This window comes from Sphaeramia orbicularis, chromosome 9 (assembly GCF_902148855.1).
Source record: "Sphaeramia orbicularis chromosome 9, fSphaOr1.1, whole genome shotgun sequence".
NCBI lineage: Eukaryota > Metazoa > Chordata > Actinopteri > Kurtiformes > Apogonidae > Sphaeramia > Sphaeramia orbicularis.
Window position 1 is genome coordinate 26,385,159 of NC_043965.1, and position 18,302 is coordinate 26,403,460.

Here is an 18,302-nt window from a genome sequence, read left to right on the forward strand (position 1 = left end):
CTACTGAGTGATCCCTAGATAGAGGATTAGCCAGAGAGAAAGCCCTATTTCAACTCAGAGCACAGATGCTGCCCACAGCCACCCACTCCAGATTAGATTAGAGTGTAGGGGGATGAAAACCGACTCGCAACTTCAGGCAACATTAAACAAAAAACCTGGACGAGAGGTTTAAAACCAATAAACTTTCATTCACCTTTCACTACCAGCTGTGCCCCTGTGTTTTGTTTGTTCCTTACTTTTTTGAGAGGGGAAATTTAGTTTTTAATCTACTAATATGCTTTTCTGTTGAAATAGGGATTGAGTGAAGGCAACTTCCATTTTTTCCTTTCTCTGATATCACAGAGCATTAGTGGTGAGTATCCCTAAATCATCCCCCTGGGCCACCCTGTCCGTCACTAATCTACCCACCACCGCCCACTCATAAGGAGGGGTCACATTTCTGGCACTCCTCCATGGGATAAGCACTTCAAACACCAGAGCCTCTCCTCTTGACCTTTCCACGGAGATGATCGATTAAGTTCATTGGATTTATTCCATAAACAGGCATCCATTACTTCAAAAGCCAAGGAATTTACATCAGAGGCAGAACTTAAAATCCATATAAGCTTCACAAGAGCTCCCATTTTTTATTGGCTTCTTCAATCCACTTCTTTTAGCACATTAATAAGAAGAATCTTTTAAAAGGGTGTGTTGGTATCTGAACCACTATAGTTCTCTACCTGTAATTAATGGAGCAAATCACAGTGACAAGGGTGATATTCAACTGCTATCTGTAGCCCATAAAACCTATGATGCAGAAAAACTGTTGAGCTCATTCCCCTGCCAGAGGTGGATAAAGTGGAGTGCAAATGACTCTAAAGTTAAAAATTAAAACACAGCGAATATATACTGCTTCTGTGGGCGATGGAAAATTAAACAAGGGCTTCTTCACATTGTTTTCACCTGTCCAGGAAGCTCTGTTGGGTAAACCAACTACCAAGTCAGTAAGGTCTGTTGCTCACTTGCTGCATAAGCCATTAAGTTACAACACTGCAGGTTTCCTGTTTTCATGCTCGAACACCCTGTACATGCTTTCAGCAAGGACAAGACTAAACAATCTGGGAACCAAACACAGGGAAGAAGAAACCCAAGAAGACAGAACATTTTAAACCACAGATCACAAGTCACTTCAAACCCTACTTGCAAAAGTTTAAAAAACGGAAAACATAAACAGGTTCCATTTCACCAGAAAGAGAGACCTCCCTCTGAGGAGCCTGACTAGACTCCTCCTTTTCCTGATCACAGTGGCCAGTGGGCTCTTCGTCAGCTCTGAGGGACTCCTGCTCTATGGTAATCATATCCTATTTGAATAATGAGGCAATACCACCACTCCTGCTGCCCATTTCCCCAGCATCCTTGACTAGAGTCTTTGATAGACACTAATTCTAGCTCCATCTATAAAGCTCCTCTCATGCATTTTTAATAGAATCTATTACTTTAGGATTAAGTTATAAAGAGACTGTCCTCCTTAATTTTTAATAGTTTGCATAATTGGTATCAGGGCCTGAATGCGAACCATAAAAACCCAGTTTGTACAGGACTGAGCTGCGGAACGAGCCAGACAAAACCACATAGCAACCACTGCACAAAAATGACAGAAGTGGAATGATACTAACTCAGACATCCACACATCTGCACTTGGTCACACACGCACATAAGAGCAGGGCCATTATAACCATGAGTTCATTGCCGTAGAGAATAAAGTGGGGTGAGTTCAGCACTGTGAATGAAGGGGACAATAAGGTCAGGGACCATGAAAGCTGCTTTTGGCGGCTGAGCTCCTGAAGGAGCCTGAGGCAGGAGGAGTCACCTGATGGAAACCCGGAGACATAAACCAGGTGTCCGGAGACACTGCTGCCACTAATGTCAACACCGACCACAAAACTCACCGGGCAAACAGCAAAACTACTTAGCAGCTTTACAGTCTCACTTTGTCCCCACAGTCACTGATAACTGCGTTCAGTCAGCATAAATGGAATTTCCTCTCTGTTCCCAGTTCCAGGCAGATCAGCCATGAGTTAAATGTCATCTGCACTCTCTCACTCTCAGTCTCACTCCTGCATCTCAGCTCAGCTCTTTCCAATAACAGACACAGCATACAGGAAAGCAAATGTGTCTGAGGCATCTCACTAAACTAGAGCCCCCTTAGAAATCTATGCACGTCACCATCCCCCAAATTAGCACCGCAGGGACACCCCCCTCACCGCCCCCGCCTGCTGGCGGCAGCTCTTTGGCATATCTGTACCGGGGAAAATATTTCACACTGTATGAATTATTAAGTGCGGGGCCAGTGCTAAGCAGTGTGGAGATAGACCAGTTATTCACAGCTCTATTGGGACGGATGCGTCGGAAACCCGGCCGCGCCGCCTATCAGATCGTTTGTCACGAGCGATAGACAATTTACAATGAGAGAATTTTTCAATTTATTCATTCTGCTGTCACTGCAGTTTCTACCTCCACTCATTCTACTCAATAGCCCCCTCCTCCTTTAACTCTGTCTCGTCTGCTGAGGGGCTCCATGCCTGAACCAATGCCCTGCATCTCTGTCTGATACTGTTGCTCACCCTCTTTTTTCAGTCTGAGGAGAAAGGTGGAGGAACACAATGTGCAAAAGACATGAAGAGAACTGCTACTTTAATCATCTTTACTGGAGGTAAAGGTACTGTTGGGACATCTGTGACAGCTGATGGGTTTCGGGCCTCACCGGTGAAGCTGTGGCTGACTGCGGTTCTGTGATAAAGAAAAGAGCTAGAAAAGGGGGTGGAGGGCGCTTGCTGTGCCTTTTTCAGAACTAAGCTCCTGGCAAGAATATGAAGGACCACCACATTAGTTAGAAAAAAAAGATAACGGGTTAGAGTTGGCTTACTTACACAGTCTAAAGCAAGTTAAAGCTTGAGAGAAGGAGAAATAAAAGCCTCAGCATGAAAATGTGTACAAATATTTGCACCTGTATTAAAAAATGAAAAACAAATTCCACCCAAATATTGGTTTTCTTTTGCTTTATGGGAATCTTATTCAGGAAGAAAAGACCCTAGAGGGCAAAATCCTGCTTATTTTCATGTACAAGTAAATGCCAAATACTCCTACGCAGATAGACAAAGGACTTTAGCACAAATGTCTGGCACACTGCTATTTCAACATTAATTACTGAAGGTGAACCAGCTGTCAAAACAGCCACAGATTTTGTTTTCGTTCATAAATACCCTCTGTTAAAGAGGACAAACAGCACAACAGACCCAGCTCAAAAGCCCAGAGCGGCACTCTACCATCATTTCAAGAGATGGGAACGCAAATTCATGAGAGACATAACAAGGATAATGTTCAAAGGAGTTTTTCCCCTTCGAAGCTAAACAGGAGAAGTATAAAATGACTCAGCAGCTTTGTTGGTCTAAATGCTCACTGAGAGCAGTTTGACCTGTAAAAGCAGCCCAGAGTGTTTCTCTATCTGCGATATCCTTTGAAAGCCTGACACAGACGGGTTGCACTGAATAGGCCTTGATGTGAAAGGCAGAGATGTTAGATAAATGTCCTCACAGCCAAGGCCTCTGCCCTCTTCCTGATGATGCATTCTTATACTCTAACACCCACCCCTTAACACACGCACACACACACACAGAATCACAGACATGCAGTGCCAACAATCCCACTGAGGGCACCATTTGTTTCGGGACAAGGTGACCCTGTTGCCTAGGGGCCTGTGAACAGGCACAATGAAGGCCTCTCATCCTGCACACACCCCAGCCGGCTGTGTTGGACTGATGACGGGTGGGGTGTGAGGGGCATCACAACACCCTGTTACTGCAGTTTTTAAACCCTATTCAGGAAGCCCCCTGAGATAGCTCCTTTCACACCCTGCACAGACGGAGCAAAATCCCCGCTTGTAACCCAGAGTCACGCAGTCAACAGATGGAGCAGCTATTGAGTGAAGGATCGCGCCGGCAGAGGCGGCTCCCCATCCATCCAGCTGGAAACAATGGGGCGGCAGGTCAAGAGTGCTGTCCAGGGGGAGGGGGCATGGAGGATGGGGCATGCTTTTACACAGTCAAACTACGCACTTTGAAATTGGAAGAACTGAGACAATCTTTTCTGAATGATGGACCGAGGGGAGGAGGCTCACGGCCACATGGAAAGTGCTCAGGCCAGTTGCTGGGAACAGACTTAGGTGAAAGGCAACACAGTTTGGGTTTAAAATACAAACAACAAAAAAAGACATCCCTTCACATGTGCATCTGCATGTTCAGATAAAACACACACCCACAGTTTAACAGATATTTCAAGCATCACCTGTTATAGATGCTTGTCTTTTTACACTAAAAAGAAACTACATGTAAAGCATTGAGAACCTTCTTGTTGATAGAAAAAAAAGCACTGCACTGAGGCTATATACACACAGAGAGAGAAGAAAACCTTTACTCGTGCAAAAAGAAAAAAAAAAACTCTGAGCCCTGAGGACTTATTTTCATAAAAAAGGTACATACGTTAAAAACTAGAGTAATATATTGCCATAGCTAGAAAATTCTGCCTAGTTACTAAACTACATCATTAAGAAACAACACCGCACTTGAATGATTTCTTACCATCCAATTTCTTCTTTTCAATAGTCTCCCAGTAACCTCTGGTGAGATTACACTTAAGTGCCATATTAAAGCTTACATAAAAAGTGTTATATTATTCTTACCTTTTTATTAATTTACTGATACTCTATTTTTTTTAAGTTGTGGTCCTGCATAGAAGACACATTTGTGGATAGCTACACACTCAAATGCCCACACAATCATAGACATATCATGATGCTCCTTGTATGGGAAGTATATCCATTTCCATTGACCAGCAGTCTGCCTATCACATGGCTCTGGCCTGGGAGTCAATAGTTCGACTGGGCCGCCCTGCCTCACTGGTTCTCCATGGCCACAAGAGAGACAAGACATGAAGGTATAGAATGATCCCAGAACTTCAGTATTTTAATAAGTCGTAAACATTCCAACTAGAAGGCAAATTGTGCTGCCACATGCTCCTCAGTTTTTGAAAGGTGTGGTTATGGGGCTACTTTGAACAGGAAGGCACTAATTACACAGCAGAAGGTGTCAGGAGCATTGCAGCAATTCTCCATAACAACCACTTTGACAAGAAAGTCATACTCAAAAAGACTTCCTACCATTCGGGAAATGTTCACAAATCACACCTAATTAAACACAAAAGCCTAGTCTGTGAAATCAAGAATGCGGAGAGCCTTTTCAAGATAGAGCGAGGTGGATTTTTCTGGGTTTGTAGACTTTTTTGTGCAAAGACGCTTATTTTATATTCACATTTGTGTCTTCTTCAAACAAATTGTCAGCTAAGTGCAGTGAGATAAAGGGTTAAGCTGTTATTCTTCCCTCTCTAGGTCACATCACAATACATCAATGGTTTGCCATTTCAGAATATGCTGCTTTATGCTGTTTGAGCCTTGGGACTGAAAAAAATAAAGTGTATTCCAACCTAGCTGAGAGGGATCAATAAGTGCATAGAAAAAGAAAATGGCCATAAACACAGAGGGCTTTTATTCAGAGCGCCACGATGCAGATGAAAGCACAGAGTGCACCTGGAGAACAAGCTGAGAGCGGCAGAAGACAGAGAGACCAAAGAGTTATCAGGTGGGGCCAGAGAGCTCTGGCTACATTCAGACCTCTGCAACATCTATTTCCACAGCAGCTATTAGATTTCTAATATTGTTGGTTTAAAGGAGGCTCAGCTTTCTTGCCACAATGAGAGGGATTCAGCCCCTGTTGCCCCCTTTTCCTTTTCAGTGTGGTCTCACAAGGTCCTCTCGGTTTTCTGCAAACAATACTGCTAGACTCTGGCCCTTATTTAAAAGATTAATAGGATGCTGTCTTGGCAGAGAAGCAACAGTGAGGTTTCTGTGACAGCAGAAAAAGTGGTGAAAACAAGGCAAAGAGGAGGAACCATTGTCACGGTTACCAACTGGCTGCCGCCAGCTCAATTGAGATTGCTGTGGCTTTCAAGCCCAGCTTCAAATCACGAGCAGCAAGCATCAATGGGGGTAATTTGAATGATTAAAACGCATAAGTCATGAGCAGGCGATTTCCCTGCATAAGGACAGGCGCTGTTTGAGTGTAACTCAGTATGGATGGAGAGATTGTACTGCAACCATATGGATTTTGGTTTTGCCTCGAGTTGCTGGCTTCACCCCTCAATCATGACAGAATGTGTAATCACCAAATGTCTTCCTCTCAATCCCTTTACAATTGGCAGCCCAGTGCTGTCACTAGAGATGGGGGGAACAAAAGGGAAAGCTGACTAAAAGACAAGCTTAAGTGACACTAATTGAGATACCCAGGCATTCTCTCAGCTCCAGTAACAGGATCCATCAACCATTCGCCCAGAGCCTGTATGAGTCTGCAGCTGTCTGCGGGTGAGAGGCACCAGTATGCCTGAGAGGCCCCAGTTATCAAGAGGACTGATGAAGAATCAAGTCCTTTAATAGTTCCTCAAAACAAGAAGAGGCAAAGGAATGATTATGACACTTTCAAAGTGCAAATCTCCAATCTAAGCCATGTCTACAGTAACACACTGTGTTGTTTACTTTATATGCCAATCCCCCAAAAACAGCATGACAGGAGCTAATGACAGGCCTCAGAGAAGACAGCGGAGAGGGTAAAAAAACATGAGTGCGCCAGAGAAGAAGTAAGAGAAAAACAGTGAACAGCTGCTTTCTCCCTCCTTCCCTTTGCTCATCCCAGGAGGATAGTCCCATGCGATCTCCCTGATCCTAGTTGTGGCTGACAGAGGGGACCAGGGCTCTGTTCATCTCCCTACTCACATGGCTCTGTGCCCCCCCCTCCGCCTGCCTGCCTGCCTGCCTGCCTCACCGACGCTTCGCTGCCAGGAGGAAAAGATGGTTGGGCGGGGGAGTGTAGGGGGGGGCTACATCAAGGAGAGACTCTCCCAGTGGGTTCTCGTCAGTTCCAGGCCATTGCACCTTGCTCGCTGGGATTTTATTTACACACACGCGTGCACACACAGCTATCCATGCGGAGGCAGATGACTTTAATGGATGCGATAATGTAGCATGTTTTCTGGCTGTACAGTTACGTGTTTTGTTTTTTAAGAGCTGTTGCGCTAATACGAATTGCTACTGTAACAGATACCCGTGACAAAAAAAATAACAGTCTGATATCGTGCAGAACCTAGTGTAGTGGCAAAAGACCAGATAACGTTCAATCAAAGCCAGTGATACGGTTGATGTGGTCAGTGGTAATGTGCAGCCAAAAGGCCTGACACACTTCCTCAGTCTTTGGGGACAAGGAGAGAATGGCAGGCTGGCCCTGTGCGTTCAGTTTCTACAGATGTTGCCTTGGAGAGTGGCTGACTGGCTGGCTGCGGTGACAGCTGGACAGCTGTTCCTATAGACCGCAGCCACAGAAGCATGCCACAGAGATGGGGGTGGGGGATAGTGTTGTATGTTTAGTTTATCTGTATGAAGTTCCCAGGACGTGCAAAGCTGTCACTTTTTGCATGGTGCATGAGCCTGGATAAGCAAAGATGGCAATGAACAGGATATGGAGAGAGAACACAGATGGGTAATATCAGACACGGCAGACACTATTTAAAGAAGCTCTAATAACAAAACTAAAAAAAATTAAAAAATTGTTATTTGTCTGTCCAAAAATGAACTGTCTAATGCAACACCAACTGGCTACACTGGCGTACGTCAGAACACTTAATTTGATTCACAAGGTCTGTCTGAGCCACAGCAACTTTTATCATCATAAACAAGTAAAAGTTTAATATGAACTTCACAGGGAAATTTCAAATTAATTTTTTACTTTTCATAAAAGAGAGAAGGGGAGGGGGGGAATCTATTTTCAAAAGCAGAGAGGATAATTGGCTGAGCATTAAACGACTCTGGACTTTGTGCCAACATCAGTGGCTGCTGGTGATGAAAGGCAGTTTAAATTGGGGTCATGTTCAGATATTATACCTTCATCCTGCCACTTAAAAATACAGTTACCTAAAATTATAGACACCTGGTGGAAAACAGAGCAGCTTATAGATTAACACAATGACAGAAACCTGTGATTGGAAAAACAGCTCAAAGACAACTGAAATCAGAAACACTCAGCAGTATTAAATGCTGTCACCTGCTGAATAAACACTCTGCAAATCATGAGTTAAACAGTTTGGATTGACGCCAGTCTCTTCTGCCAAAATTCTCATTTTCCTGAGCAGGACAGAATATTCATTATGCCACAAAAGGTCAGCAATTTGTTCAACTCAATAAAAATGTTAATAAAACTAAGGGCTCATGACAAGAAGCACTCATAGCCTCTGGTCAGCCATCAAAAAATGAATTTGTGAATGTGAGAGGTTGTGTAACTGCATCCATTTGAATGCAATGTTATGTGTAGCATTAGGGAGGTCAAAGGTTTTGCAGAAGCTGCAATCTAACAGGAAATGTCACTGTGGCCTGTTGTAATCCCGGTCAAACTCCAACAACTGCTCCCCAGAAAGCAGATACAAACACATACACTACACTACACTACAACTTACAAGAAGCAGGACCAACCTTGAAAACCCTACACACACACACACACACACACACACACACACACACACACAAACCTCAAACTCCTGATCTGCTCGTACCCTCAGCCGTGCACTCTCCTTAATAAATAAAAGAACCCATTAGGCAGATTTCAAAGGCTGGCACTGGGCTTATAATTATATATGAAATCTTTTAGAAGAAAAAAGTGATTACTCTGGATGCAAGTCTGGAAGTGGGTGGGGGTGGGTTATTGCTAAGCAACCAGTCATTATCCTCCAGAGTGGAGCGAGGTGACCGGCCATCCGTCTAACTCTGGTGGCTTGCCTGGCTCCTGTGTAAACCCTCCCTCCTTTTCTCCACCACTCTCTATCCCTCGCTCTCTCTCTCTGCCGTCTCCCCGTCCGAATACAAACAGAGATAAAGAACGCTGCAATCGCTCTTGACACACAAATAGGTTAACACAATAAAGCCGGCTTTGCCTGGCTCACTCGAGGGAGGAAAGCAATTCCAGCAGCAGGCAGGAGGTAATAAAACAGGGCTAGGAGTATGTGTGTGTGTGTGTGTGTGTGTGTGTGTGTGTGTGTGTGTGTGTGTGTGTGTGTGTGTGTGTTTGAGTGTGTGTGTGTCCATACATGTCCTCATGTCAATGTTCCTATGTTTTTGTATGTGAGTAGAGACAGGCACACAGAAGCTCTTTGGCTTCAGGGCCTAATATCCTATGGATTTTCAACCCTTTCTTGACACAAATAATAACATGGAGAGAAATGATGGAAATTCCAGGCTACCCCTCCATTTAGATTAAGGAAAATGGTGGCTTTATATTAACAATATAGCTGACCCGCAGTAGTCCCTATACAAACACATAAACCTTCCCTATGGGTTATATGCCTTCTCTCTTGTAAATATTCTCTGGCTTGGTTAAATTCAACAAGTAAATTGAATGAGTTTTATCTGTAGGAGCCTCTGCTTACTCTCCCTGATGCTGCCAGGACAGGCAATAAATGATAAAAATCTCCAGTTTTATTAAATCGCGTTGCATTCACGCTGAACTCAGGAAAATGGTGAGGTGGCTTCTGCAATTACAATCTGGACTAGACAACATTGTTTTCTCCAGTCAGTGGAAATTTCATTACCTTACAGCAACCACCTTAGAATTGGGTAATAGCCTCTTTTGTCACAGACACAAACCGTCTGCGGGAGGTGTGACAACCCATAAGTGTTATCCATTTGCAACAATATGCATCTCGCCAGTCAGAGTCTGGGTGCTGGTCAGCATTCTGTGCTCTGTTATTCAGTGATATGAAAGAATTGAATGGAGAAAATAGCAGTCAATAACTAATTCCTGGATTGACTGTAGGATAATCAAATGCATTGAACCTTGATAGGTCTATGTGGCTGACGTTTCTCTCCTCAGGCTATTATAGACAGATGACGCAGGTCACACATGGCTCCATCTCTCAAATGTCAATAAATAGAGAGAAGGCTAGCACACTTCCTGTGGAGGGACTGACCTGTGGAGAAACTCCAATTAAAGCTTCAGAAGAACTTTCACATATTTGGGTCACAGAGGGTAGTGTCAATCAAAGCCTCCACTTTTTACCCACAGTTCCTTCAACCAGGTAATCAAACAGCACAGATGTAAAGTGGTGGCTATTGTCAACAGAGAATAAATTACCAAAGCATGAAGAGAAAACATCTTATCTGTCTGATGTATTTCCTGCTTCTGCAGAAAGCTACAAAGCCCAAGGGAGAGCAGTCAACCAAAATGCAGGGAGATGGAGATTAGGATGATGTGCAGTTCCTTGTTCCATTAAAGTTTGATCTTCCTCAATAGCCGAGGAGAATCAGATATCTCCCATTCAAGATTAAAGTACACCAGCATAGAGGGAGAGATTAATCAGAGGCCTGCATGAGATAAAAACAGCCTTGCTTCTGGCATGGAAAACAGTGGCAATAAAGAGTTCAGCTGATAATGTGAAACATGGTGAAGCACAATAGCAAATCAAACAGCATGTACGGGCCTCCAAAACAAATCAAAGAGCCGACTAGACTGCGATACAGTGGCTGGAGAAGTACAGCAGGGGCTGATCTGATAGTAACCAAGGCCTTCATTTTATTACTGGTTCAGGTTGAGGAGGGCACACAGAGAATTTTCCCATGTTGCTCACTGTCGCCAGGCTCTCATTCCCTCTCCTCCTCCTCTCCTTGAGATCAATGGCGCTGGGGTGATTTCACAGCAGCCTGCACTGTCACCCAGAACAAATCAATGTGACCATGAGGAAGGCAAGAGCGGCATTGTTTTTAAGGAGAGCAAATTCACTGTTGGAGAGCTTGTCAGATTTGCTTTATTCTCCTTCTTCCCCCAAGAACACTTTGGAAAAAGCATGCCTCCCCTTACTTTTCTGGCTGGGTTATAGAGCTAACTATAAACTCCACAGCATTCAGACTCTCTATACTAGTGTACTCATTAAAAACATATAAACTGTGCTGTTCCTGCTGAGTACATTTCACGTGTGCGTGTGCATTTTCAAAGGAAAAAAATGGACCAGTGGCCCTAACCTGTTCAAATTCAAGGCTATATATTAACCTGAGGGCCTCATGAGATGTGACTTCCATTCTGCCTGACAGCGGGTGAGAGGCTAAGAGTGGGAGGAGGTCGGAAGGATCATTGCAGTTTGTCATGCGCTAAGTGGCTGCAGATAACCCTGATGAAGAGCTGACAACGTCTACCATCACAGCAGATCAGATCAGATCACATGAGCAGAGCCATGGCCAGGTAAACCTTCATTACAGCCAAAGTAACAGGAAGCTGAAGACAGAGTAACAGCGAAGAAGCCGATCACATCTTGTTAACATAAACCACTCATCAGAATCACTGCAGGGGTTCATGTGTGCAATCATATGCCTGTAGCATATTTTTAATGTAGCTGCTCTACATCAAAGACAAACATACTTCAACTGAACTGATTAAGCTATTCCTCATGAAAACAAGATGCAAGTTCTATATTTATAGTCCTTTCTATCAATTTACGGCAACATTTTTGTTTCATTTTATCTTATTATATGTATATATTGCTTGCATTATTACACGCTGAATCTCATTCTACCAATTAAACCCATGTCTACTAAATTAAATGTAAAGCTCCGTGATTTAATTCATTTGCACAAGGTTAATAAAGAAGAAAGAGTTACACTGATGCCTCATATATAAGAAATAAAATGTTGAAAACTGAGAACAAGTCATGTGCCGCGAGTGACCCTGGACCATTGGAGAGAATCTGTATCTGAGTATTTGACCCTGACATCATAGAACATCAAATGACTGGGTAGAAAATGAGACCTGACGATGGCGACACAGCTAATAAGACAGAGTCTCAATCATCCTGTGCTACAATAGATAAAGTGTGCAGTTTCACCACGCAGCTAACTACACATCAATCAGGGAATACAGGTGATGGTACCTAATGTAGCTAAGTAGACAACAGAAACTTGCCAGCATGCCTAAGCCAAATATGCAAATACAACCGTCCCTGCTCATCCCAAATGTACATTTAATGTCAATCCCATCAACAGCATCATCTTTGCTGGAAATCAAGAGCATTGCTTTCACCTCTGTACAATCACAACTTACTGGCTGAAGGGTGTCTTTGTTTGCTTTTTCTACACTGATTTGTGTGTAATGCTTCTGTTTTGTGTAGCTTTTTCATGCTCTGTCTCTGCATCATCCACTGATGTGCAAGATAAATCTTCCTGCAGGAACAGAGTTGAATCATGTAATGCTGTAAAGTACAAGAAAGGGCACGTCTGTTTTGTTTTCCAGCACATGAAAAAAGTAAAACCCCTGAAATTAACACTTTGATCAAATATCTAATGAGCTGCTGTTGACATGGCTTTGAGATAAAATGTTCGTTATTTCATAATGTGTCCGAGAATTTTCTACTAAGAAGCTTTGAGCTTTTCAAGGATATTAGTTTATCTAGGAGCGCTTGTCTTTCCTTTTCTTTGACAGGATATAAAAATGTTGTTCATGACTATTTATGCTATTATTCTATGAATGATGTACTCTATATTGAAAAGCAGGTCTGATTTTAAAAATATTTCACCATGAATAATAGAAGCACTTTTATTAATATAGTACACACTAGAACGGACATGCATAGCCTATAGACACTCCAGGGGTCGTAGATCTTTAGTAACACGCACACGCACACACAGTGGCTCACATGCACACAAAATTGTATCTACTATTTTAGTCATCTTAAGTGCCAAAATGAGTTTTGCTGCCTCTGGGTAGGTGTTGAGACAATCAAACCATGCAGGGATTAAAAAAGATTAATACATAGTGCAGGAAATTAAACTTCAGCGACTTAAACGATATTCATGAGTCAAGCTCACTTATTCACTTCAGGCAGGCACTTTAATAAGCAAAGAATACAGTAAGGAACCCAAACGCTATCAATCAATCAAACTGATATGCAATTTCAGTTCCAAATTGATAAAATACCCAGCTCCTTTCAGTGCGTTACTTTAGTTAATATAATACATTGCTAAAATATGTCTTCAACCTTCCATCTGTTGGCAGAATAAGTGAGTGTAAGCAAGTAAATCAGATTCTACTTTAGTAATTAAGCTTTTCATAATTGTATCAATGTGCTAACTGCAATATCAATAAATGTGGCTGTGATCTGGGTTTAGTTTACTTTAGTTTAAGACACACTGCAATACAGCTACTCAACCTACAAATAATTTACAAACGTATCTGTTGACTCTACACAAAAGTGCAGGAGGAAAACTAGTGAAAGACAAAGGAAGATGAAATGTGAGTCGTGTCTTGAGCCTGCAGCAGGACACTTGAAGGTCTAATCTTTAAGAAAAAAGATCTAAGAGCAAGCCAGAAAATAAAGAGGCACAACAAGAACTACAAACTCCGAAAGGTAATTCACTGACCTAGATATTAAAGCTTTTCTGCCATTCTGTTCTCCCCTGCCTTGTCCAACCATCATGTTGAGTTAAGGCAAGCATTATGCTGGGAAGACTATTTGTTTAGGTGAGGAGCAGCCGCAGAGCTAATATGAGCACAATTTGCTCAGCAGGTCATAGGCGCAGAGTGGAGGAAGTAAATGAGGCAGTTCTGCCCCCCTCGGGTGCAGCCCCTGCCTCATACATCACTGGATGTTTTATTCAATACAGCCAGGAAGGCTCTATGGCAGGTGCCCTGACTGTGGGGGCGCCTGCCCTGCTGTAGGGGCCCATATTACATTCACGAGCTGCCTGTCTGTGGGCTGCTGGAGAGAGAATGACTGGAGCCGGTGAGGAAGATAAATTTTAAGGATGCTTGTAGTCTAATGATAAAACATACTGTGTGCAGCTTTTTCACTGCACAGTCAGCATAATGTGCAGGCTCATTTATGTGCAGTATGAGAGATGAAGCTAAATATTACAAAGCAACCTCAGCAACCCTTAAGGCTCAAAGTTCACAGGAGGCAAAACTGCACTAACTTTATCAGCTCGCTTTCATATTCAAATAAAACATGGACTTCAGTTACATCCGAGATAATCAGACCTTTCAATTTGCATTCCAGGCTGAGACTGCAGAGGACAAATTTGCTGAAGAATCATAGGACAATGACAATTGCCTCTAGACCTCAATGCAGCACAGAGCATCATCCAGGTCGCCAAGCACAAGTGAAAAGTTTTACAGCGTTACGCACACATCTCCATGAATTTTATATGCAATATGCAAACATACTATTAAAAAAGACTGTTCATCATTAACACCCCAGAGTGAAAAATCACTAATTGCAGCAGACATATTCTTCCCCCCGTATAAAGTGACGCACGGGGCGTACAGATGAGAAATTCGCACCTTTTGCTCTGAGCCGCAACTCCTCTAGTGCCACATATTCCTGCCTGTGGTGCCTGCGGTGCAATACCTCGACAATACACTTAATTGCTACCCATACTTGAAAAGACCAATATTACACATCAAGCAGTTCCTAAAGCCATTCGGGAGCGGCTCTCTAACAAGTCGATTTTACAACACTCCTTATTGTGGGTCACGCAGAGAAACAAAGGCTTTAAATCTGAGACATCGTTATGTGAGCAACATCCTGGAAAAGGGAGAGCATTTACAAACATTCATTATTTCCTTCTTTTCATCTGTTACCATCCCAAAAAGGATTCAGCCGGGTTCTGACAGACGTCAAAACCCGGCTGTGTTCATGTATCTATTAACAATATGTTAATGGATACATGAAATCCCAAACTAGTCTGAATTTGCAAAGACTTTGAGTATAAAATATTTACAATAAATATAGGATGTGTACCATAAATTGCTCCGTAGTGCAGACTACAACTCCATGCAGATTGTAGCATTCACTGAGCAATCTGCTTCATACTTCTGTGGTCCAAATTAAAAAGGATTCATGCTCTTCTCCAGAATCCAGCACACTTTTAGTCGATGTCAAATGTTGATTAAGTTTATCCTCCTTTTCCAGTGGTATGCAAATATACCGATAACCCTGCGAATTAGATTCCACACTGTAGCCCCTAGCATGCACAAGTTAATAAGCTTTGCCTTTTTACTCGAATCGGTTGCCAATTTTTGTCGAGGGCAAAAGCGCAGGTCGGCAATTTCAGGAGCCTCCTCGGAAGGATTGCGCACCAAGTGCGCTTCGGGTTTGTAGCGTTCAGCCTCCGGAATAAAGTAAAAGGTCCTCTGGTTGCTCTTCTTTTTGCTTGAGGTGGTCTCCAAAAAAGAGTAATGTAATCGAAAGACCGGGTGGTTGAACTGCTACGCAGTATTCCAAAATCCACCGCTGTTACGCACGGGTTGAAGTGGTCCGCCTGCTCACTGTTGTAGACCGTATGTCAATGTATCGAGTATCATGCAAACTCTTAGTGTATTATCTAGGCAGTGTCGTGTGAAGGTACCCTGAAAAAAAATCAAGGCTGGGCCGAAGCAGATGCCTGAAATATCCTAAAGTGATTCAATGCGATGTAAAATCCCGGTGACCAGGCTCTGCTCCGTTCGTCACTTTCTCCGTGGTGTCAGCAGCGTCTCTGAGATGTCTTGCCTCCCGATTTAGACTCAGATTTCCAGCTGAGACTGTAGCGTAACCTCGATAGTAATGCTCCGAGATGCTCTCTTTGGTGTACTAACCAAATTACTACTGGTTAAGTCTGAATAAAGAGCTAGCTCCTTCAGGCAGCTCCGGGATGCAGTCCTGCCCTTGTGCTGAGCTGCCGAGACTGACAATAACCCGGAACGCTGCAGACTGTCAGGCTGCACAGACCGCCCACCGACCAATCACTGTACTGAGGGAATAGAAACATTCCCACGGGTTGGCCAATCATCGGTAATTGAAGACTGTTACCATAGAGATGCTCGGCGTCCAAGCGTCTGAAACCACGTTGTTTATTCGCGGAAAAGAAAAAAAGCGTCTGATATAAATTACCGTGGCAGAATGCAGATTGAGATCTTTAATCACAGCTTTATCTTTTTTTCCCCCAGCAGCCTAGTTTAAGGTTAAAGGAACCAGTTATTAATGACAGGACTTGGTCTCAAACCTGCGAGCATCTGTAAAAGTGCCATTGTGGCAGAAATGAAATTACTCTGCAGTCAGTCCACAAGGAAAGGTAAACGATTATTGTGCATCCGGAATAAAATTAAATGCGATTACCCTGCGAATGAATCTGCCCTTTATGAATTGGTGACTTCAAAATGCTCTTAAACTTAATAGGTTTGAAACTCCTATAAGACAAATGTTCCATACAGATAAGAGGCCTTGCAATAATCAGTTCATTATATCAAATGCTTGGCTGTTGTGTGATCATCCAGGACACATTTATTGATTGATCTCAGATTTATTTGATGCTCTACTGTATCCTGAGTACTGTGTGAGTTAAAGAGGAAGCTATATTGTGAACAGGAGCTGAATATACTTTCTTACAACCCTTTAAAAACTGCACAGATGCAGACACTGAGCATTTCAGTACATCAAATTACTGGCATAAATTCCAGCAAGAATGGGGCAATCTTTTAAAAAGTGTGACATATCTGTGACTGTCTACTTAACTTTGCAGAATTCCATCAGTGACACCTCCAGCTTATGTGAGTCACAGGATGTCTCGCAAAACACCTATTTTTGCAAAATGTCATTACAACAGTGAGGAAGTGGATGGTTTACTTTGACAGACGCCCTTAGTATTCGTCTTCTTCTACTTCTTCGTCTTCTTCTTCTTGCCGACTGTGTCCGATTCACACAGACCCCAGGACACACAAAGGCAGTACAAGCAATCACACATCATGGACTCTCATAATAAGCTGACGCTGGGAAGTGGGTGATGCAGCACTCAGCTTATGCCAGTGCTGATAAGAGCCTGAAAGTATTACCTCGGTCTGGCAGCCCGCTCCAAGAAATCCATCCTGAGCCAGGTCATCAATTCTGCCCTATCTGATTGCTCACCAATCCCTGGCAGCTCCATGTCGCTGTCCTGGCTTCTGCCTTTGAAATTCTCTCTATGACTTGCACTTTCATGCTAGTTCTTTCACAGAAACACTCAGGAAAATAGCTCCATATTGTATGTGCATATAGGGTCCTGGTTGTGGCCTCAGACCTATATGACAAAAGTAAAATGAAAAGAAAAGTGGTGCCGTGGAACAATGGAGTGCCTGACTTAGTCAATCCCTTAAAATGTATTAGCTTCAGTAGTGTCTCATTCTCATTGCTGCGGTGGACCCATAGAGCATACATTAAAGCCCACAGAGTTCAATCATATCACCTACACTGTATGGCTGCATAGTCAATCAAACAGATGAACAATTAATTGAAAAATACCCAGAGCTGTGCTGTGCACCAGTGAGGCAGGCAGGCAAATAAGCCATTTGATTAGCTGATAAGCAGATGACTCAACAAACATTCAAGGCATGTTTACTGTGGTTTGATTAGAGTACGCCCAATACGCAGAAGATTGGACACAAATACGTTGTGAAAACACTCAGCTGTTCCAATCCCCAAGGCAGCATGAGGGCACATAAAAACAATGAATTATTTATGGGGAGACTAGTGAAATATCACAGTGGATAATTTTCTGTGGGCTATATTAAATGTAGTTTTCAAAATAATACGTCTGCCTTGCATCTCCCAGAAATCATTCCCAGTGACAGGATCTTGAGCCTGGAGATTGGATATGAAAATACATTAGATATTTCCACGCTAAGAAACCTATGAGCATTTCAGTATAACACCACAGCAAGGGTTATTCACATGCTAATTGGTTCTCCATCTTTCTTGGTAAATATGATCAAAGGGTTTTTCTGTCTCTGTTTTAGCTGAAAATGAAAGACAGTGCTATGACGGCAAGCCTTTAGCATGCCTCATCTGAAAGAGAGTTCACAGTACCATTAAGTCCAGGTTCAGCTCCAGTGGAAACCGCCGCACAGCTTTAGTTTGAATGGGGCTTCTCATAAATAAAGCTCTTGTATGCCCCATTCTAACATTAGTGTCTGTCTCCGAGCTGAAAGCTTTACACTGTTACAATTTGTTCCTGAAAGTGAACTCAGTTTAATTGAGCAAAGTTCAAGTCTCCACAAACAGCAAAGTAACAGAAAAAAAATCAATGGCAGCAGAGGCATGGAAAAAAGAGATAGCATTGATTTATCTGCCATTGATTCGTGAGGATCGCTGCATTGTGCCCTCCGGTTGAAATGCATGCT

At 43.0% G+C, this 18,302-nt stretch overlaps 1 protein-coding gene across 1 annotated transcript in view; it reads right to left on the bottom strand.

Annotated features, from left to right (window-relative positions):
• Positions 1-15,837, bottom strand: part of fam222aa (family with sequence similarity 222 member Aa) — a 49,148-nt gene extending 33,311 nt beyond the window's left edge. Inside the window, exon 1 of the mRNA XM_030143710.1 lies at positions 14,911-15,837. The gene's annotated coding sequence lies outside the window, so the exon portion shown is untranslated. The remainder of the gene's footprint in view (positions 1-14,910) is intronic.
• Positions 15,838-18,302: the final 2,465 nt, after the last annotated feature.